The following is a 23,865-nucleotide window of genomic DNA, read 5'->3' on the forward strand; positions in this document are numbered from 1 at the left end:
GTCCATCACCATTCCCTTTGGATGCTTACGTAATTCAGTGCTCTCCGATACACACGATCAAACAGCGGAGGAGTGGTACTCAAGCGTCAACTTTAGGTTACAATATCTCCGGATGTAATTAACATTTTACAATGAAACAAACGGCACTGATTACGTATTTGTTTATATGTTCAGATGTGCTAACAAAACTAAAGGGGTTCCGTTTAAAAAAACGTAGGTTTGTGTTAAAAAACATACTTCCGTGCATTTTTTTATGGTTTGTATTAACTAATTACACTAGCCCCTCTCCTCACGTTCGGTCTGTGGAATCGATTCGTCAGTATTTGATGTGGTTTACGAAATATATCCAGCGGTAATGTTAGGTGACTCACCCTGTATATATAAATCAGTTGGTTCTACTGAGAAATTCATCAATGGAGTAGAAGGAATTGGCCACCAATAAATCCTTTAGGCTTCTTAAACTGAGTTTCATTGATTGTTAAGCTTTTTATGGCTGCTGGCAAGTTATTGAAAATGTGTGTTCCTGAATAATACACACCTTTTTGTACAAGACTAAGTGACTTTAAATCCATGTAAAGATTATTCTTATTTCTAGTATTGATTCCATGAATTGAGCTGTTGATTTGAAAAAGTGATATATTTTTAATAACAAATTTCATTAAGGAATAAATATATTGGGAAGCAGTAGTTAGTATCCCTAGTTCCCTAGAAAGGCATCTACATGATGTTCTTGAGTTCACAGCACATATAACGCTTACTGCACGTTCTTGTGCCCAGAAAACATTAGCTTGGCTTGATGAATTGCCCCAAAAAATAATCCCATATGACATTATGGAATGAAAGTAAGCATAGTATGCCAGCTTTTTCATTTTTATATCCCCTATGTCTGACACAATTCACATTGCAAATAGAGATTTGTTAAGATGCTTTAGCGGTTGTGTGGTGTGTTTCTCCCAGTTGAATTTATTATCAAGCTGTAATCCCAAGAATTGAACACTGTCCACTTCTTCTATCTGCTTGTCATCGTATATTAGGCATATACTCGTGGGACACCCCTTACAAGTTCTGAACTGCATGTAGTGTGTTTTTTCAAAGTTTAGTGACAAAGAATTGGCTAGGAACTAGTGATTAATGTCCACAAATATTTTATTAGCTGACCTTTCTAAGACTAAACTTGATTTGCTATTTACTGAAATGTTTCTATCATCGGCAAACAAAACGAACCTGGCTTCTGGTAATGTTACTGATGAAAGTAGATATGTTTTGAGAGTTCTGCATCTGCAGCTCCTGATGACATCCATCCATCAAAAATCAATGTATAGACCCAATGAGACCAGCACGACTTAACTAAAGGAACAAGAACATAACAAAAAATAAAACCTAAATCAAAAACATACGAGCACAATGATCCACGACCAATAACAAATGCAGGCACTAAAGATCGCATGAACAAGTGCACGATAATGAAATGAATATAACTACCACGAACAAGCAATAATATTACATCTTGTCAAAGAACAGTTAAGACCCGCCAAAACAGTGGGGTTGGAAAAAAATTAAATTTTGAGTCGAAAATACAAAACTTTTGAAAATTTGAAAAAAATCCATAGGGTATACCCTTAGACCCTCCTAAATGGCCGAAAATGATTAATTTATTTTTGGTGAAGATAAAAATTGAAAGACCAAAAATAAGTTTTCTTATATAATAAATACAATGTCGAATAATATAAGTGAAGAAAGTAGTAGTGGTACGAATGAGAGAATGAATGAGAGTGTGAATAGAACAGCATTTGAAAGCATGTCTGTAAATAGACTACAACAATTATCTAAAGCCAACAACATCTGCGGTTACAGTTCTTGAGACAAGGAAAAATTTATTTCAAGACTAATTGACTACTATAACACACCACATGACTCTAGAAACCTATATAATGTGATCCTTATACAACTCAAATCATTCTGCAAAGCCAACAACATCCGAGGCTTCTCTAAATTTATTATTAAACATATGAGTTCATCTGGTATTAAACCATATCCACTTACTCAACTACCATTTTATCATGAGGGAGACGAAAATATATTAACCAACCCTTCAACAAGAGACAGATGAAAAGTGGACAGGGTAAACACATCTTTTGAAAGCAGACTTGAAACATGGAAATTTGAGCAGGATGAAATACAAGCAGGCAGTGACCCAATGGTTTCGTTTGAACATGATAAAACCAACTGTAATTAAGAAAATTGAAAGCAGTCTTCGCAAACACAATTCACTGAAGGTTAATGTTCAAATTTTATGTCACTATATTAAAGGACAAGAAATACAAGAGTTTAACTTCAAAACATAGAATGAAATCATAATGCTTTCCACAAATTTAAATGGCTACATGAGTCGTGCAAAAGACAAAATTTTTGAGAGAGATGAGTGAGATTTTAGGTAGAGGCTCTGGTTGGTCACTTCACAGAATTAAACAATTCGAACTTAGATTTAACAAGTACATTCCTCTTAGAGGTAATTGTTCTTTTGATTTACCACGTTCAATAAAAACCAAGAAAGCCGTTCAAACGGTTCAAATGGCTCTGAGCACTATGGGACTTAACATCTATGGTAAGAAAGCAGTACTCAACATCAAAAATCAACATGACAAGTGCTTCTTATATTGTTTAAAAGCTTACTTGCATCGAGTTCCATCCAATGAAAATCCTGATCGAGTTTCTAAATACATTAATATTAAAGACGAATTATTAGATGAAGCATTCAAGGACATTAAATTCCCTGTAGAACTCAAAGACATCCCAAAAATTGAACAACACACAGGTTTACACATAAATGTGTTCAGCTATGATGGTAAATACAACATTTATCCTCTATATCCAAACAAAGGAAGATTACCAAATGAAAAACAAGTTGATCTCCTATTAGCAACCAATGACAAAAAAGAAAGACATTCGAAACATGTCACAACTTATGTCAACACAATTAAGCAAGCACAATGGTAAAAAATACATACGCAGAGGTTGTTAATTATATTTCAACACAGAACAACAATACAAAGATCACCAACAAGACTGCAGCATAAATGAAAGAGTTAAGATAATTATGCCAGAACAAGGAAAATCAGTAACATTTGAAAAAATACAACACACACAGAAAGTTCCATATGTTATTTATGCTGACTTCGAATGTTTAAACTGTAAAATCGATACTTGTCAACCTGATCCAAATAAGAAGTACACAAACAAATGTCAGAAGCATGAACCATGCCACTACTGATACTGCATTGTTAAATATGGAGGTGTTCCAACATTGATATGCTGAGAGGCACCCACATGCCTTGCTCATACTGTGGCATCAAGCAGTCAGGCCTGCAAGATGAGTGGTCTGCCAAGCGAGTGGATTCATTCTTATTTATCGAGTAACATGAACTCTCGTACTCACAATTAAGTTACAAATTATCCTCCTGTATGAATAATACGCAACGGAAACGCACATCTGACTATCAGTAATTTACAGAACTCTGACTGTTCACTACGCATTGGCAATACCACATTTCCTTTTTTTTTTTTTTTATTTAACGGCTTTTGTCAACACGTGGCCATCGCACTGAATATGAGTGGCGCACACATTATAAATTCTGGATATCATGACAACATACAATTCGATGGAAAAGGCCACCAATCTTTTTCTTTTCACTATCTTATTAATTCCGATAAATTCTATAACCTAAACACACAAATTCTATAACCTACAACAATAACACATGAGAAATTCCGCCCAGTGGGCATGGCTTTACATTGGTGAATCTCTATCTTATGGTCTCCTAATTATTTAACGCTACAGTGCACTTTCTGGATAGGATGGTGGATCTTTTATTATTTCTCACACTTCGACTCTCACAATCATCATCACGAAACTTTCCTCCAGACCGAGCAGTACAAAAGGAACACGCATAACCCACTACCTAACCATACTAATTGTACTCATGAAATTTTAAATAGCTCACCGTCCAAACACAGAACAAGTAATCCGACATTCATAAATTGCGTTGTAATAATCTTTTACACGGCAAAGTCTAAATACAAAACAAAATCAACAAAAGAAAAAATTGAGTACACTAGTTCCATGTATAATGTCAGGCTCCATACCATTACTCTAAAATATACATCAAACGTACAGAGAAATAAAACTGAGAAGAAAAACAATGATATATACCACAAGTTACATACTGGTTACGTGATATAGTTCATCTAAGACATCATGTCATACCTCATTAACTATCATCACTTAAGCGATTGCCACCACTACTCGACTGTGAGTTTAACCTTATCCTTGTCCACCAGTAAAAATACCTGCTGCTGAGCTAGTCAGTCCATCAACTTTGATCAATACACGCAATAAATAGTTAGCAATAAGTGCTTGAATCCACCAGTAGCTCTCGTATCTTACTCTACTGCTCATTTCTCTGTTGTCACTCATTTAGACGACAAGAACTTGCATTTCGACTAGCCTTCGTTACACTTTAACGTGACTTATCACCACTGTGATAATGAAAATAAGTGGCTTCAGTCAACACACCAACAAGATCATTACTGTCCACGACATCAAAATACATCAGTTAATTCCGATATTTGTTGTGCAATGCAAACTCTTGTCCCCTGTGACAACCTTACTGACCAATGCAACAAGAGCCGCTACGTTAGTACTACACCACTGGCTAATAATTAAAGCATCATTGTACCAGATATTCTAATAAACATGCTACGTGAACTGGTAACCCAGAACAAACAAAAAAGAAACACTAACTAATCTAAACACAAATGTTAATGAAATACAATTACACTTGCTGTCCCTTCTGGAATGAAACACATAAAAAATTTACACAATTACAAGTACAAATACATTATTCCCTATCTCGCGAGTCACACAGAATCATTTCATTCTGTGATTTTCTTGGGGTCAAAAAAGTTGCTGACAGGTTCCCTAGAAACACTGTCTCGGTGTCAAAGCTCTCCCATGGTTACCCGGACGAAAGTCTTTAAGTCACTCAAATCGGCATTTTGAACACATTAAACACAAATGTCATAGTCACTCTCAGAGTACCATCTACACGAATCTGGTCGTCCAGAAATGGCCCTACAACTACTATTACCCCCAGTTCTGTCCTTTCATTTCACGGTGTAATTAAAAGTCGTAAGTTCCAACAAACAGCACTTATTCCCGCACCAATTAAAGAAATGTCTCCTACTACAAATGCAAATGTCAATGTCCCACTTTAGTTTCTTGCGTTCATACAATAATTAGTCATCAAACGACAACTGTCCTCTTTAAGTATACCAAGTGTCCCACATGCAATTCACAAAGCACACTTAACAAGTCACTGCCAAACGTTTATGGATCCCACCGTTCAGTGGTAAAGACAAAACAAAACAAGCGTCCTGTCTGCTAAAGACAAAATCTTTTCCACCACTCACAACGTGGGAACACCAGTCCTTCACTTTCCACCTTATAGAGACATACGAGCAGTCATCTTGTTTCATGGGTCCACAGTCCAGTACTAGTTAATAGTTGATGGTAAAAAATGTCCGCCGTACTCTGCCGCGCATCGTTCATTCTGCTGTGGCGCCGCCGCACGAGCCGTTGAGCAGAAGAAACCACCTGCTGTTGCCTCCGCGGGATACTTTCCCCAGCCGTAAGGGTGGCGGAACTTATGAATGGCCAGTGGTACGTGCGTGTCGCCCCAGGCCGTTGACCTGCTGTAGTGGGCGCGTGGAGTGTACCCCGACCGACAGTGGAGTGGGGAGTGCCGCAGCTCTGTCGCCTCTCCCATGGCGACGTCAGCTTGGCCTCCCGCCTTCTTGTGCAGGTACGGGCGCGTTCTGCATGAGCATCTCAGCGCTACGACACCCAATCAGTCAGACCCTTCCGTGCATCTCGCAACATTACAGACAAAAGGATATTCTTACAGTATTTAAATACTCATTGATTACATGTATGATCTATTGGATACATTGGTAATAAAAGAATCTTTGTTCTAAAAAACATAAAATCATACACCCTAGTTTTCTACACCTACAACATCAACATTTATCTCTTTTCTATATACAGCCCACACTTGTGCTATTGATTGTACCTGTCGTCCCTCATACAAAACATGAACGTGTCAAAAAAAAAAAAAAAGGAATAAGAAACAATCTGTACAGCTCATAATTACTATATCAAATAGTAGACTACTCTAGCATCCTATCACAGTGAAAATGTTAGAAACTGTTGATTCTAAAACTACAATATACAATGAACCTTTGTGCTTGTGACAGACTGAAATTAATACCCCTTGAAAGTGTTCTAACAAAAAAATAAGAAATAATCTACACAGCTCACAATTAGCTACCACATGTTATTAAATAGTAAACTACTTTAACATCCCAACACAATAAGCATTTTAGAAACTGATGACTCTAAATCTACAACATACAATGCACCTTTGTGCTTGTGACAGACTGAAATTAGTATCTCTTTGTATATTTTACCTTTTTGTTATATATAACAACTTTTCTAGGACATGTATGAACCATCCACATGATGTCAGATCCTGACCTGCCATCGAGGTTCATCCAAGTCAAACAATAAAGCACAATAATGTTTTAGTTATGGATCGGTAGCATCCCCTTTACAGGAGTGTGCGCATTGATCACACTACTCTACGACTCTCACTCACCAGACATCACATTTTCCCTCTCATTCAATCCATTAATACACTAACAGAATAGGTCTAGAAGTCAGCTAACCTTAACACCACCACACTCACGACAACATACCATACCTTTGCCCCCTTATACTCAACCACATAACACATGAAGCTGTTTCGGAGATAGCATTCCAGTCTCCGAATTCGTCCTTTCACTCTAGCACATCTCTCCATCGGCTTACCTCTGCATTCACTTTACCGATTATTCATCCTGCTAAATATCAACTTAGAATTGCGACATTTCATCTAAGAACAAAAAATACACAAATTATTCATCCTGCAAAATAACTGTACACATTCTTGGTACCGTTTTGATTAGTTATACAGGTACCCGGCTTCAACAACAACAACAAAATATTATATATGCCATATTGCAAATGTTATGGTAAGAATTAGATTTACACTTATATTACATTTTACGTATTCCACAACGTTCACCATCTGGATCTCATACTCCCTTTATGTCCTTTCACATTGTGCGGTTGTCCTCATCTCTTCATTCGTATTTCGGCTCTCTGTCCATCTATTACTCCATCATTTCCTGGTCTTCCTTCGCCATTCGCATCAATCTCGATTGCAGCATACACAGGCCTCTCTGTAACATACATCTAAGACATCTCCACATTATTAATTCTACTCACCTTTATTTACCACTGTTTCATCACGTCGAATCTCTCTTTATTAATCACACTGCTTCACGTCGCTTCTCTCCTTAAACATCACCTTTTTCCACTACTATTTATCACATCGCTTCTCTATCTACCATCTTTATCCACTCATTAATCATCACGTCGTTTCTGCATGATCCTTATTCATACGACAAAAAATACGTACATACACCACTCTGTCGACTCCTGTTCATGACTCATTCGACCAGTCTATTCCGTCATACTTCCTGACATCTCGCCTGAAAATTGTTATGTTCGATTTGACCCTGCACAACGTTACACACCAAAAATAAATACACTGACTATCTACCATAAATTGCCTACTTTCGATCTATCCTTAACGTTTCCATAATTTGATGTTAGAAATGTGATGAAGCCCACGAGATTGTTTTCCTTTGATCGTCTCAATAAGTACAGCATTTTCATGGTCAATCCGCCTCACTCTGAATGGTTCACTGTACACAGTAAAGAATTTGCTAGTTAGGAATCTGTGCTTACATGAAGATTAAATGTGTGCAGAGAATATACAAGCTGGGAGAAATGGGACAGCCCAAGTGTTAGAAACTTTGGTGCTAGTGGCCTCTTTCCCTAACACCAGATTCCGAACAACCATACGCAGCACTTCATTATAACTGTCACCACGACAATGACATACTATAGATCAGATGGCATCTAATTTAAAAACTTCGATCACATTACTGATGTTACCTGTAACAGCAGTATAAACGTACCCTATTCCATACAGATCACAATGTAGACTTTTTACATTACCTGTTAAGTACCTGCAATAGTCAAATCACACTAATTAAACTCGACTCATTGGCACTATTACATAACATTTTTTTTAGCAACTGGTTTGTTTTGAGGAAACAGTCCTTTTACTTTAATGTTCGAAATAAAAATTTGCAAATTTTGCTCTGAGAGACCAGCCTAACACATGCCATTACTGGTGTTTTATTCTCTGATCAGAAGCATGGTATTTGCATTCCTACATATCAGTAGAGTGTGTCTGCTACATAGACAATTTTCAGTGCCAGCAGCATGTGTTTTAAGGCAAGATGCTAAGGGCTGAGATGTTGGATTAGTTTCTCCTACCCATCAATCCATTATGACAAGAATGAAATTCCAGAATTCCATGCTCTCCTGTCATTCTGATAGTTTCTGCCGTTCCTATCCTCGACACTGTCTGACCTATGAGTCGTGTCTCCGTTCACGATGTTGCTCTCATTACCCAATTCTTGTAACAAGTGCTGAAATGACGCAGAATCGTCTAAGCCTCTGCCTGCTATCGCTATATCTCTGCGCAATTTCACTGGCAACTTCGTTATACAGATCCTAATGAGCTCCCCAGGTTCGTATGGCACATCCAAATACCTATTTCGTCTCAGCAGTTCCTGATAGCACGCCACTGGATCTCTTATACCACCTTCGTTACAATTTGGCATCATCAATATGCTTTGCGTAACCTGGTCCTGCTTACTTTTCGACCAGAATTCATTTAAATAGCTACTACAGTCTTTAATAACTTCCTGCATTTTCGCTTTAGCCTCGTCCCTCAAATGGTTACACACAATCTTCATTTTGAGGAGCAGTCCCCACGATGAAAGTAATGAATCTTGAAATTGAGACAGCCTTGGACTATACCCAGTTGGGTTTGCCACCTGTTTTATCCGACACAACCATTCTTCTGACTCTCTGAATTCGTCTCCCTCTTTCTGCGTATTTTCGTTTTTTGAATTTATCTCACTCTCCCTCTGCAATCTACCTGGTGGTGTGTCACCTTCGCTACTGCACGCTAATTGCAACTGTGCTAGTTCTTCCCTATGTTTCCTACTTATTTCTAATTGCGCCTCTTTATGCTGTAATAGTGATTGTTTCTCCCCCTGGTTGGCATAAACCTCTCGCTGCGTACTGTCAGAGCCTGTCTCGCCTCTTATACTGATCTTTTCTACATCTGCACTAATGGTATTCATTCTGACCACTACCTCTTTGATTCGCTCATCCGGCAACACGTCCCTACGTTTTGTAGTATCACTCTCTATTGCAAATATTCGTACCTCCAAATTATTGGCTTTTTCTTTCACGGCGTCACATACTTGCTTCAACGCACCCAGATTCTTCTCCCCCTCATCTAACCGATTATTAACTACGGGCAGACGCTCATCGATAACTGAGAGTAGCTTCCTCATTGCCTGTTTATTACCCTTATCCATTGCTTCCAATCTTTCCTTATTATCTTTATCCATCGCTTCCAATCTTTCCTTATTATCTCTATCCATCCTCTGTAAAAACTGCAGTAGCACATTGTCATTTGCTACTTTCGGTGCCCTCACCTCGTTCGCCCGAGAAACCGTAGCTTCGCCAAGGGTACCTACACTTTCACTGCATACCTGACCTAGTCCCGGCTCGCTCGCGTCTTCGGGAAAAGCCCCCGATTGTGGACAAAGCCCGCCGGTTAAAGGATCACCTAGCCGCGGTCTGCTGACCAATTCAGCCCCTTCCGAGTGTTTGCCGTTCTCGCTCATTAGCCCAAAGTCGACACCTACTTCCTGCTGCACTGCTACGTTCACCCCAGAATCAGTATTCTCCATGGTGACTACACTTTTCGACTGCGACCTAGTTAATACGGACATTACGCAAAAAAAAAAATAATTATACAACGATCTTCCAGCCTTGGACGATATAGCACTTAATTACATAAAAAAATAAAAGATCCTCACCAATCCAGAAAGAAATTGCAAGCAAAAAACTTTTACTTATTAGCGCTATCACAATATATTCCATCAAAAAAAATCTTAACAGCAAACCCTAACAGCAAAATATCCTGGCAGGGTCGAAATTATGAGAGGCATCCACATGCCTTGCTCATACTGTGGCATCAAGCAGTCAGGCCTGCAAGATGAGTGGTCTGCCAAGCGAGTGGATTCATTCTTATTTATCGAGTAACATGAACTCTCGTACTCACAATTAAGTTACAAATTATCCTCCTGTATGAATAATACGCAACGGAAACGCACATCTGACTATCAGTAATTTACAGAACTCTGACTGTTCACTACGCACTGGCAATACCACATTTCCTTTTTTTTTTTATTTAACGGCTTTTATCAACTCGTGGCCATCGCACTGAATATGAGTGGCGCACACATTATAGATTCTGGATATCATGACAACATACAACGTGAAGGAAAAGGCCACCAATCTTTTTCTTTTCACTATCTTATTGATTCTGATAAATTCTATAACCTAAACACACAAATTCTATAACCTACAACAATAACACATGAGAAATTCCGCCGAATGGGCATGGCTTTACATTGGTGAATCTCTATCTTATGGTCTCCTAATTATTTAACGCTACAGTGCACTTTCTGGATAGGATGGTGGATCTTTTATTATTTCTCACACTTCGACTCTCACAATCATCATCACGAAACTTTCCTCCAGACCGAGCAGTACAAAAGGAACACGCATAACCCACTACCTCTGAAACTACCTTGCTACTCTCCCATGCAAACCACACATACTTAAATTACATGACATACACCACACTACAAGATGAAATACAACACAGGGAATAGTCACAACATTATCGCTTTCAGCTTTCCCACTTCAATTAATATTTATCCAAGTTTCACATGACACTGCCCCACTTTGTAATTCTACTTTCCTACTATGAACTCTGTAGATATATGCACGTCTTCCTGTGCAATGCAAGCCAAGTGGCGTTGCTGAATTGACGGCTGACTCACCTTGTTTCTCACTCAGAGTATTATAGTTTGAATCAAGCGTCACACGGAAACATATCTCGCAAAGAAATATTAAGAACATATTCATCACACACACGAGTCCTCAACTGATACCATGGACAAGTACTTCTCTTTATCCTTTGTCTCATACACAGATTGAGACTCACACAGTACTCACCACATGGAAGTACTCGCCTCTAATTTCAAGTCCTGCACACGCTATTTCTTAAATATTTCAACTTATAGTACACACTCTAGTAATTCAGCTTAACTTAAGCACACAGAAGTATTTCAACTTACTGCTGCACGTGGTTTCATTGTGACCGTTGGTCACTTCCGAAGATTACTACGATCCCATTAATATTACCTGCCTGACATTTAATTCTCCCCACAAAAATTGCTGAAATAGAGAAATTATTATTTCAAACTACTCTTAAATATTCCACATGCATACCATGTCTCCACTCTTTTGTCTTTATGGAGCACACCTAAGACAGGTCTTAACAGCACAAGATCCAGTGGCAGAGTGCCGAAACATGGCCGTTCTTCAGGTCATCTCGCACTTCTGACGAAGTGGGGGAGCACCTTGCTACCGTATTGGTCAGCCACATTTCAGAAGCTCAAAGCTCAGGTAAATTTCATCTCTTTGGTCCCACCAAAGGTGGCCAAAGGATCGTCTCAAAGATGATCATATATTCACATTCACTATCTGCGGTTAGCAGACGACCATACATTCATTCATTTCACAGATCTCACCAAACTGGATGTAGGGATTTATTTTGTGGGAGTGCACATGTGATCAATTAAATAAATAAATTGTCATTCTTTCCCACACTGGTATCCGGCTTCGCTGTATTAATTGAAATTGAGTTATTTTACAAAAAAATGTGTTGTTCACACAAAAATAATGAAGTATGTTGTACCTATGTTCAATGTCGGGCGGTACAGTACCCTTTCAATGCTATAGAGGTACTAACACACCTAAACGATGTATTGAAAGTCTAATGAAACAAGCTCAAATGATTTCGAATGTATATGATAATGCTGTCACCATTCATTATAAAGAAGGAGACATGGAAAGGTTTAATGAAGCTGAAACATGTTTCTATTGTAAAGAACATTTCACCAATAATAACTATGAAGTCGCTCATCACAATCACATTACAGGTTCCTTTATTGCTCCTGCTTGTAACAATTGTAACCTCAAAATGAGACTTCCAATGTTTGTACCTGTCTTTTTGCATAACGTTTCTGGATACGATTCTCACTTATTTGTTAAGGAATTAGGATGTACAAAAGAAGAAATAGAACTCGTCCCAAACAATAAAGAAAAGTACATATCATTCTCAAAGCAGGTTGGTAAAATCAAATTGAGGTTCGTTGATTCATTTAGGTTTGTGCCATCATCGTTAGCTTCTTTAGTTAACAACTTAACAACTGAACAGATGAAACACATGAAAGAATACTTTGAAAATGAAGAACTAGAACTAATAGCTCGAAAAGGTGTTTACCCATACGATTACATGGATTCACCAAACAAGTTTAAAGAAACAGAATTACCAGCAAAGGAAAACTTTTTCAACCATCTTGAACAAACATCTCAGATGAAGACTACAATCATGCAAGGAACGTTTATAATCATTTCAAGCTAAACAACATGGATAAATATCACGATTTGTATCTAAAAACAGATGTGTTATTATTCGCAGATGTCTTTGAAAACTTCAGAATCACATGTATGAAAGCTTATGATCTCAATCCTACATGGTACTATACAAGTCCTGGTTTAGCTTGGGATGATGACAGGCATTGAACTTGACCTACTAACAGATTATGATATGGTTCTTATGATTGAAAAAGGTATAAGAGGTGGGATATCACAATGCTGCAAAACATACTCAAAAGCAAACAACAAGTATATGAATGACTATAATGATCAAGAACCAAACACATACCTTACATATCTTGATGCTAACAATCTGTATGGTAGGGCTATGAGTCAGTACTTACCTTATGGAGACTTTAAATGGTTAACTGAAAATCAAATAAAAGAACTCTATATTAAAAACATTCCTAAAGAAAGCAAGACAGGTTTCATTCTTGAAGTTGACTTAGAATATCCTCAAGCATTACATGACAGTCACAAAGATTTTCCATTAGCCCCTGAAAACAAGTGTCCACGAGACTCACAACATGAAAAACTATTAACAACACTCAATAACAAAGAAAAGTATGTTATGCATTACAGAAACGTACAACAATGCTTAAAACTTGGTTTGATCCACAGAGCAGTTCAATTTAAACAATCTGATTGGCTAAAGACGTATATCGATGAGAACCAAAGCTAATAACGATTTTGAAAAGGACTTTTACAAACTCATGAACAATAGTGTATTTGGAAAAACCATGGAAAACATTCGTAATAGAGTCGACATAAGACTAGTTTCAAATCCAAAGATGTGTGATAAACTCGTATCAAAACCAAACTTTAAAGATAGAACCATATACACCGAACAACTAGCAGCTATACACATGAACAAAACCAAAATCACATTCAACAAACCAATTTACGTTGGTGTGAGCATTCTTGAATTATCTAAAGAGCTAATGTACGAGTTTCATTACAACATCATAAAACCCAAGTACAAAGTAACGTTTCTATTTGCTATATGGACACTGATTCACTGACATATGAGATCAAGACTAATGACTTCTACAAAGATATGAAAGAAATGATTAACCACTTTGACAGAAGTTGTTATTCAAATGACAATCCATATAACGTCCCACAAATTAACAAGAAAGTTCTAGGAAAAATGAAAGACGAACTTGCAGGTAAAGTAATGACTTAATTTGTAGTCTTAATATCAAAAATGTATGCTTTAAAGTATGACAACAAGGAAACCAAGAAAGGAAAAGTTATCAAGAAATCTGTTGTTAAGAAGGAGTCGAAATTCGGAGTCTATAAACAGTGCTTGAACAATCAAACACACATTTACAAAAGTATGAAACTCATTCAAAGTCATAAACATGAAGTCCATATAATAGAAGTAAACAAATTAACACTTAGCAGCAAGGATGACAAACGATATATACTACCTGATGGAATAAATACACTACCATGGGGTCATCACAGAATCAAATAGACTCAACAAATAAACAGAAAGCTTTAATGACTTGCATTAACTAGTGTTTCTATAAAATAAATGGGTTGGTGTTGTATGACCGATTCATGTATTGATAAAAATTTTGTATTGTTGATGTATATATTATCACTAGCATTCATTATAATTATATTTCATATCATCAACGAAATCCATTATAAAGAAATAAAACTAGTAAACGAAAGTAGGATATTGTTAACAAAATTAAATGAATTCAAATCACAAACTAGTTTTTAAGTGTGCATATGTATGTGTGTGTTTTTAGTATTAGTGCTTTTATAGGAGGTGCTTATAAAAGAGACCATGTGTTACCCCCTTTGACCCTTAAAAATGGCCGAAAATGATTAATTTATTTTTGGTGAAGATAAAAATTGACAGACCCTAAATAGATTTTTCTTATAAAATAAACGATATATGATGGAAAATAATACTATAACTGAGCTTAAACAGTACTGTAGAGATAACGGTATTCGTGGTTACTCTAAGTTAAAGAAAGTAGATCTAATAAGTTTAATTAATTCATATGAAACAAGAACAACGATAACTAATCAAAGTGAAGAGTTTATAACAGAAAACAAAACGATAAACCAATTGAAACAATATTGTAGGGAGAAAGGTATTAGTGGTTATTCAAAGCTAAGGAAAGCTGATTTTATGACCTTGATTAACTCTTACCAGCAAAGAACCAACCAAAATGAAACAACAACAGAGAGCAATGAAGAAACAACCAATTAAAACGAAACAACAGAGAACAATGAAGAAACAACAGAGAATAGCCAAGAAGAAACGATATCTCTTAAAGTCAACCTTATAAAAGAACTGATCTCCCAACTGAAACCTGAACATCTTGTAAATTACTCACAAAACCCTATGCTTAGAGATACAGTATTCAACATCCTTAACAACCTATCAAGAAATAAGCGGGATCAGATATCACAATTAAAGAACCTATCCGCAGATTTTACTTATTTGTTTAGGAAACAATTATGTTGGAATCATGTTACATCTAATTATGCACGATCACTTTCATTCATCATAGGTTTCAAGAAATACATCGATTGGATCTCCTTATCACATGTACAAACTTTACCCACTCATGAAGATGTTGTTGACAAGTATGCTGATAAACTTCATTGAATATTTTAGTAGACAATATCGCTACCTCAACCAAGATTTCGTTTTAAAACATAAAGAACGTGTAAGACAACATATCAACTGGTCAACATACACATGGGAACATGCAGGGAAGATGTCTGAAAACTTCCTAAATGAATTTAAAGAAAATAATGATTGGTCAGTCTATTGTGATGCATACAATTGGAAAAAGCATTCAACAAAAAGTGCTATTGAATTCTGTCGAAAGTTCAGAGTATACTTAGATTGGAATGCTCTCTCTTCTAAAAACTATTTACTAACAGAACCTTTTGTAAATGAATTTGAAGCTCTTATTAATTAGGCAAACACCTCAAGCTTTTTGAACGAATCATTAGTACGAAAATATCAACATAGAGTCCATTGGCCAGAGGTACTTTTATATGATAAGAGTGAAAGTTTTATGCTTGAATTTGAAAACAGGGGTTTAGACTTAGCTGATCTTATATGGTACTGCGATGATAGACAGTTCTCTGAAGAATTCCTAATGAAGATCAGAAACAATATCGATATGGTTATTTCCTAAGATGTAATAAACATGCCAGCTCATCCCTCAAAAATAAACTCATGATACTTTCAACAGGATTAACCATGATATGGAACTCAAATGTATGGCCAGTATGTAAAGAAACAAAAGCTCAAATGTGTTAAACTTCATGCAAACATGTGTTCTGTATTAGTTAAGAGATAACAACACTTGTCCTTTATGTAGAACTATTATAAGGGGATCCAACAATAACAATGACACAACAACTGATGATGAACTTGACTTTGATAATCCAACTATTTCTGATGATGAATATGATACTCATGAAGAAGAACCAGTTTCACCTTGAACATAAAAAAAATTAAATTTTTATATAATAAATAGGATCATGGAATCTATTATTACTAAAGTCAATGAAATAGGTAAACCAAATATCCCATACAAGAGCCTAAATGAACTTCCACTAAACAAAACACTATTAATGAAAAAGACTGAACTACTCAAAACTTAAGTTGGTACTTGTTGTTTATATAGATGACTACGAGGTAATTTTGCCTGATCATTACATTGAAGCATTTGATAAAAAACAGAAAGTAATTAACGATGGTAAAGAACAATTATATCTTGTCTGTGGAGGTAAAATCAATTTGAGTGACAGTAGAAGTTTTCACAAGATTGAATTTACAGGAAAATCAAATGAAAAACAATCATAACCAGAAATTTGCGATAGTGAGTAGCTGCTTTTTAGTTTTAAATTTGTACATCCTTTTATGGTATTTTTAACCATAAAAGTTGTTTAACAATCTTCATCCTCTATTTGCATCTTCAACATCTGTTTTCACAAATAAGCTTTTCCATTTTTAGATCTGTTTTAAGTTTGGTTATAATTGTGCTCTTCTGTTTAAGTTGTGCTTTACGTTTGTCTATTTCGTTGATTAATCTCTGAATATCAAAACCATATCGATTATTTAAATCTTGAAAGTAGTCTATTGTCTGTTTTAATTGTTTCTTATCAAGTAAAACCAACTCTTTAAATCTCTGGTGACTAATTTTTAAACCTAGTTTGTCAAAATGTCTTGAGATTGCGGTTTCAGCATTAGATATGTACTGTGGATCAATATAAGAAAAACATTTAAAACTTAACACTACATTCTCGATACCACCATACATTTTAATGTGGTCTTTTGTTCTTTCTTCCAAGTTTTTAGTTTTACCATATTTACACACAATGTGGTTATCATAAACAATGTCATTAATGCCAAACTCTTTGCGAAGGTCTTTAATGGTACCTAATGAAAACGAATGAACACAAGAAATAGGATTAGTTGCTGTCTTTAAAACAGCTGTAATATGTGCAAGAGTAGCTTCTTTTGATCTTAGTTGTTTGTTCTCTCCTTCTAGTTGTTTAATTCTATTTGTTAGTTGGTATTGACCTGTCTTTCTTATTGATGGTAAAACTTCTTATGTAACCCAGCGCTTGAACTGTTTAGCTGAAGGTAGTTTAGACTTGAAAGTAAGTGAATATAGACCTGATTCATTTATAAATATAGCATGTGGATGTTGGTTTGAAGAAGGGGCCTGTTTTGGTTCCCTTGTCTTTTAAGGGTGGCCTGTTTTGGGCCCTCCTGCTTGTCATATTTAGAAGAAGGGGTCTGTTTTTCTCTTGTAAGATCTTCATATCTAATTTCATCTTCATCGTCGACACGTCTCTTGATTACATGTTTTGAGTTCTCATATCCGAGTATCGTTGCAACATCTTTACCCTTAAACCATATCTTAACATCATGGTCTTCATTATCTTTTGTTTGTTCATTTAAAGTGGGAGACAAATCGCCCCTCTCTTAGTTGTTCGAATGTTTTTGATAAATTTTGTTAAAATAAATGTTACAATTCTTGTTCATGATTTTCTTTATTACAGTTTGCAATGCTAACCAGACATTATGTGTTATCAATAAACTCCACATCTATGACTATTTAAAAGATAGTTCCTCCAATTTAAGTGAGATTGATGAAGCTATATTAAGCCACTCTCTATCAGTTTTCCAAGAATTTTACAATTTAAATATCACTGGACAAATGGATTCTGACACACTAAAACTACTTTATTCGCCAAGATGTGGTGTTGAAGATCAGCTTGAATTTAATGTACATCACGAAAAATGGTTAAAAATCACACTGAAATGGCATTATTATTTAGCAAGTGGAGAAGTATTAAAATTGACTCAGGAAGCATTTGATTTGTGCGCGCAATATACGAATCTTGTCTTTTACCATGATAAAAACAATCCAGACATTCTAATATCTAACAAGCAAGGTCAACATATGTTTCAGAAGAAGAGAGAATAATGCAACACCATATTTAATAGAAGAGATGGTTCACTCCCACACGCTTATTTTCCTAACTCTCAAAACAGCCTTATTGAATTTCATATGGATGCTGATGAATTATGGAACTTTAAAAACGATGGTAACAGTTCAAATGGTGAAATTAGCTTATTTAAGGTATTAGTTCACGAAATTGGTAATGCACTTGGTATTCAACATTCAAATTACCCTCACGCTGCAATGTATGCCTTTCATAATGATAGAAGTAGCAGGTTGGATCTTGATGAGATATTAGCAATTCAAAATCAATATGGAACTAAAAATAAATTACCTCAACCAAACCCAGTACCAAGCCCACCACCTGAACATCCACAGCTACCTAAAATACCTGTCCAACAACCAAACTTATGTGATTTAAAGAATGTTAACGCTTTTTTAATTGTCAAAGAGATGATGTATGTATTTCATAAAAAGTGGGTTTGGATAAAACAAATTAGCGAATCAAACTTCAATAATCCTCAAAATATTCGCAAATGGTTAACATTTTTACCTGGTATCTTTGAAAAGATTACCGCTATTTATCAACGTCCATCTGGCGAAGTTGTTCTTTTTATAAACAACATGGTGTACATGACAACGTTTCCAGACTTACGTCTTGTTAGTGGCTATCTGAAAACCTTGCCTGATATAGGAATTCAAACGAATACAACAATAAATGGGATTGTAAATACGAACACAGGAAGAACTTTTGTTTTCTATGATGATGTTTACTACCTTGAACTGAATGAATGTAGCTATACGGTTAAACGATATGGTTTTCTTAGAGACTTCCCAGGCATACCCGCAAATATTGATTCTATATTTAGGTATGTTGATGGGCTACTGTATTTCTTTAAAGGTGGCAAAGTATTCCTTTTTAATGAGTTTACAAACACATTGGTTAAAGTTGAAAAATATAATTTCTCAACATTTGTAACAGAATGCAAAAAACAACCTGAAACAGTAGCACAAGTAGTTAGTAATTTTAAAACTGTTCTCTCTCAGCTTGATTCTTTAGTGTAATGCTTCTTTTCTTGTTATATCTTAGACTGATTGAAAGAAGAGTGCTTTATGGTTATATAACCATCAAGCTTGCAAGAACCTGGTATACACTAATTAATTATGGAACAAGAAACCAGAAGCAGAAAAGTTTCAAGATTGCGTTATGTTTACGTTACGTTTATGTTTTTTCACGTTGCATTTACGTTACGTTTACGTTGTGTTTACGTTTTTTACGTTACGTTTTATTGTTTTGTATAATAAATGGTTAGTAAAATGAAGAATCCTTATGATGTAAATAAAGCACGAGAAGCAATTAAAATGAGAGAATATTTCAGGGATAGGTTTAGAGGATTTACAAACAAAACAGTTGATGAATATGACAAATACAAAAAACAGGAACAACCTATGATTAATGCAATTGGTAACCTTGGTGAACGACTTGAAAGCAAACTAGATAAAGCTCTTGAGAATAAAAGTATAGACCTTATTCCACTTCAATTTAATACAAGTGAAGATATAGGAATCAATAGAACATTAAACAAATCAAAAGTAGATAATGTGGTTCGTGATTATGATGAAGAAACTAAGAAAAGAGAAATGAAATGCATAGCAAGTCAAATGGTTTATGATTTCCAACAAGATGACGAATCACAAGGACTACCAACTCCAAAACCAAAACCAAAACCAACCTTTATAGGAACACATTTACTGGGATACCTAAACAACTGCAATGACGAAATTTTCATTTTAAAATCAATTGGTGCTGAAAAATATGTTGGTGATGAACCTGTAAAATTTGACACATTAAGTATTGGAGGAAGACACTAAGATTATTATTTAACTGTACGAAGAAAAGTATATCAAGCCACTGACGGGTTAATGAATCTTCTTACCCAAAATATAGTACTTTGGATGATCTTGATGATAAATTTGATGAAGATGATTTACAAAATTATGCAGAAATCTTACTTGAACAAACGCAATTTTTTGTAAAGGGGAAGCCTAGATCGAGTAGAGGAGCAAAATATAAATCAATAATTAAGCACATTCTAGGAAAACACTGTAGAAACGACAGTGGCTCAGAATCAAGTTTTGAAACTATTGCTCCAAGATCAAAAAGAATATAATGAGCTACCAATCGAACACATTTGGATGAACGATGTTAGAGACTTAATTTATCGTCTGGCTGTTATTGATGGTGAAGAGAAATCAGGAAACAATAACTTTCAAAATGTGAAAGTTGCAATAATGAAATTGTTAACGTCGAAGTTTAACGATTTTGTGATTCTCTAAAGTTACGTCATACATTCTAAAATTCTTAAACATGTTACCACCATCATTCTAGGAAAATAAGAAATATGGCAAAGGAATAGTTAATTGGGCTTTCAATAATCTTAAAATGCCTGAGCTTCACATTCCTGGTTACAACTACTTTGGTCCGTTTACAAAGCTGGAAGAACGATTAAATAGAGGAGATCAAGGGATTAATGGGTTAGATGAATCTTGTAAAGAACACGATATAGCTTATCATGTGAATAAAGATTTAAGTAAGAGACATGAGGCAGATGAAGTCCTACAAGATAAAGTGTTGGCTAATGTTTTTAGTAAAGATTCTGATTGGGATGAAAAGTTAGCATCGGCTGGTATCGCTGGTATTATGTACACGAAAAGGAAAATGGGCTGGGCTTTGTAAATAATTGTTTGTTAAGTTTAGTTTACGATATTTTTATGGGCGAATCCATAAAAGCCGGTTTTAATTAGAGGCACTATAATGTTCTGCTGCGTAATCGATAAGAGGAAACGATAGCTGTCAGCCATGGCGTGCTTTTTGCGCTGTGCGTGATGCAACCAGCTATTGACCTTGTTAGCCTCGCTATCTCTCACAGCTGCACGGCGTTGATTCATACACTGAGACACGTACCAGCTTTGAGCTTCTGTCAACAGATCAACAGATGGCTCTGATCTTTGTTCTGTTTGACGTAATAGGGAAACATTTTTCATTTTAAACTCAAATTAATTATTTTTAAAGCAGTTTTCAGTATTCATACTAACATTTGCACAGAGTTTACATTTCGTCTCTTCAAATGAAAGACAATAATGTGAAGGAAATCATATATTTACGTCCAGAATATGCTGATGAAAGTAGCGCTTTTAGAATGTACTTTATCACTAGAATACCAACTATATATACAAACTGCAAAGGACTACTTGTGCTCCTGGTTGCCCTAGGCAAGGAGTTGAGCTGGCACTACTGAGTATTAGCATCCCAGCAGAGTTTGTTCTTGAAAAAAACGTCGTGTTATCTGAAATCCCGATAATCGCGACATAAACCGAAATTTTGCGTGACACAAAAAATTCTATTCACGTTTTATTGATAGGACAAAATTCGTTTAAAAAAGACAGCTACCAGTTTCTTCAGTGTCTATTGTCGCAATAAAAGTGTAATTAAACGTTTCTAAATCGTATTTAACACATTTCTTATTGTTTACTCGTTAGATAGACGCGATCTAGACCTAAATTTTCCAAGTTATAAACGTTTAAAAATCTGACCAAACACGCTTGATACATAAATTCTCTAAAAACAAACTAATTACTAATTCATTCTTCTGCCATTGTATCGCTAGTCGCTGTGGCCGAGCGTCTAGGCGCTTCAGTCTGGAACGACGTTGCTGCTACAGTCGCAGGTTCGAGTCCTGCCTCGGGTATGAATGTGTGTGAGGTCCTTCGGTTAGTTAGGTTTAAGTAGTTCTATGTCTAGGGGACTGATGACCCCAGATGTTAAGTCCTATAGTGCTTAGAACCATCTGAGCCATTTTCTCATTGTATCTCTAAATCAGTGCAAAAACAACAACAGTCGGACATACGACCTTTGTGTCGTTTTTTGTTTACATACAACCAATCTCGCGTCCCTGACAAATTTAAAACGTTCTTTAAACTTAATTATTCTTTCAAAACTGACCATGAGTGAGAAATGTGGAACTGTTACAGGGTAGTGAGTAGAGAGATTTGGTGCCAATATTGTAGGAAATATTTTCACTTGGGGGGATGCAGAGGGGAGAATGTTGGGAGAACAGAAGAGGCTCTCTCCTGGAACTGCAGAGTATGCAGTAGGAACATTTTGATAGGGGAACAGGAAAGGAAAATCTGTGCCCTCCAGGCACAGTTGGAGGAAGCAAGGAAGGAACTGATAAAGGTCAAGGGAGACAGGGGGAGGAGGGTGGTTGGGAACTGGCAGCCGGTAAGAGGATAGGAAGAAAGAGAACGTGATCTGACAGGTTTATCACCAACAGGAAAAACAGGTATCTACCACTGCTAGAGTTATGTGGAGAAGAAACTCAGGTAGAACGAGGAGTAGAAAATGTACAGCAAACTTCAACTGAGGCCAAGAAGCCTAGGAGGGTAGAAAGTGTTAGGAAGAAGAAAGTGCTGCTGCTAGATAGTAGCCATGGGCGAGACGTAGCTCCTCAGTTACAGGAAAGTTTAGGGGCAGCGTAGCAGGCCACCAGTATCTTCAAGTCAAATGCATGGCTAAGTCATGTAATAGAGCACTTAGGGGCTTTATGTGAGGACATTACAAAAGAGGACCATGTAGTGATAGTGGGTGGGGTGGGAAACAGTTTGGAAAGGGATGCAGCATATGACATAGGAGTTGGCCTGTACAAGATAGCTTCCCTGACTCATGGCACCAACGTACACTTTGTCGAGTTGTTCCGGAGTCATGATCGGCCACACCTTGATGGAGCTGTGATGCGAAACAATGTGGGGTTAGGGATGGCTCTGAGGACAGCCAACTTTGCTAATGTTCCTCTGGAGCACGTCGGGACTATCAACAGATGGGGTTTCACTAGGCATGACCTACACCATAACAGGACTGGGAAGGGAAGATAGGTACTGGGGCCACACATACCTGATGTCATGAGACCCTGCCTAAAGAATATCTACAGCACTCTAAAAACTACTGAAACAATTACTCACAAGACAGATTTTAACACTCCAAATATTACAAATATCGGATGTCACAAAGTAAAACAAACAATTGGAAAGAGTAACATGGGGCATTTCACAGATTTAACAATCCTCCATCAAAACATGCAATCAATAAATACAAGTTGAGCTCCAACCTTTGTACTAGACAGCAGTTTGTGTTACTGAGCACTGGTGTAGAGAGACAGAAATCCAACATGTAGTATTATCATCATATGAAAGGACAAACTCTTACTGCAGAACTGCTTCAAGGGGAGGAACATACATTTATATCTGAAAAAGAACACAGTTCAAATCAAGACAAGTCCTCAGTACCGCAAGTGAAGACAAACACTTTGAAATATCAGCTATTGAATTAACAAGGCGTGATACCACGAAAAAATTAAACATTTTATGTGTGTATAGGTCTCCCAGTGGTAGTGTGGACACTTTTTTCAGTAAATTAACAGGAGTTCTAGGTAAAATCACAAGTACATAGGTCAACATAATTCTGTGTTCGGACATTAACATCGACACTAATATCATAAATGAATCCTGCAGCACCCTCATAAA

Source organism: Schistocerca nitens, chromosome 3 (assembly GCF_023898315.1).
Source record: "Schistocerca nitens isolate TAMUIC-IGC-003100 chromosome 3, iqSchNite1.1, whole genome shotgun sequence".
NCBI lineage: Eukaryota > Metazoa > Arthropoda > Insecta > Orthoptera > Acrididae > Schistocerca > Schistocerca nitens.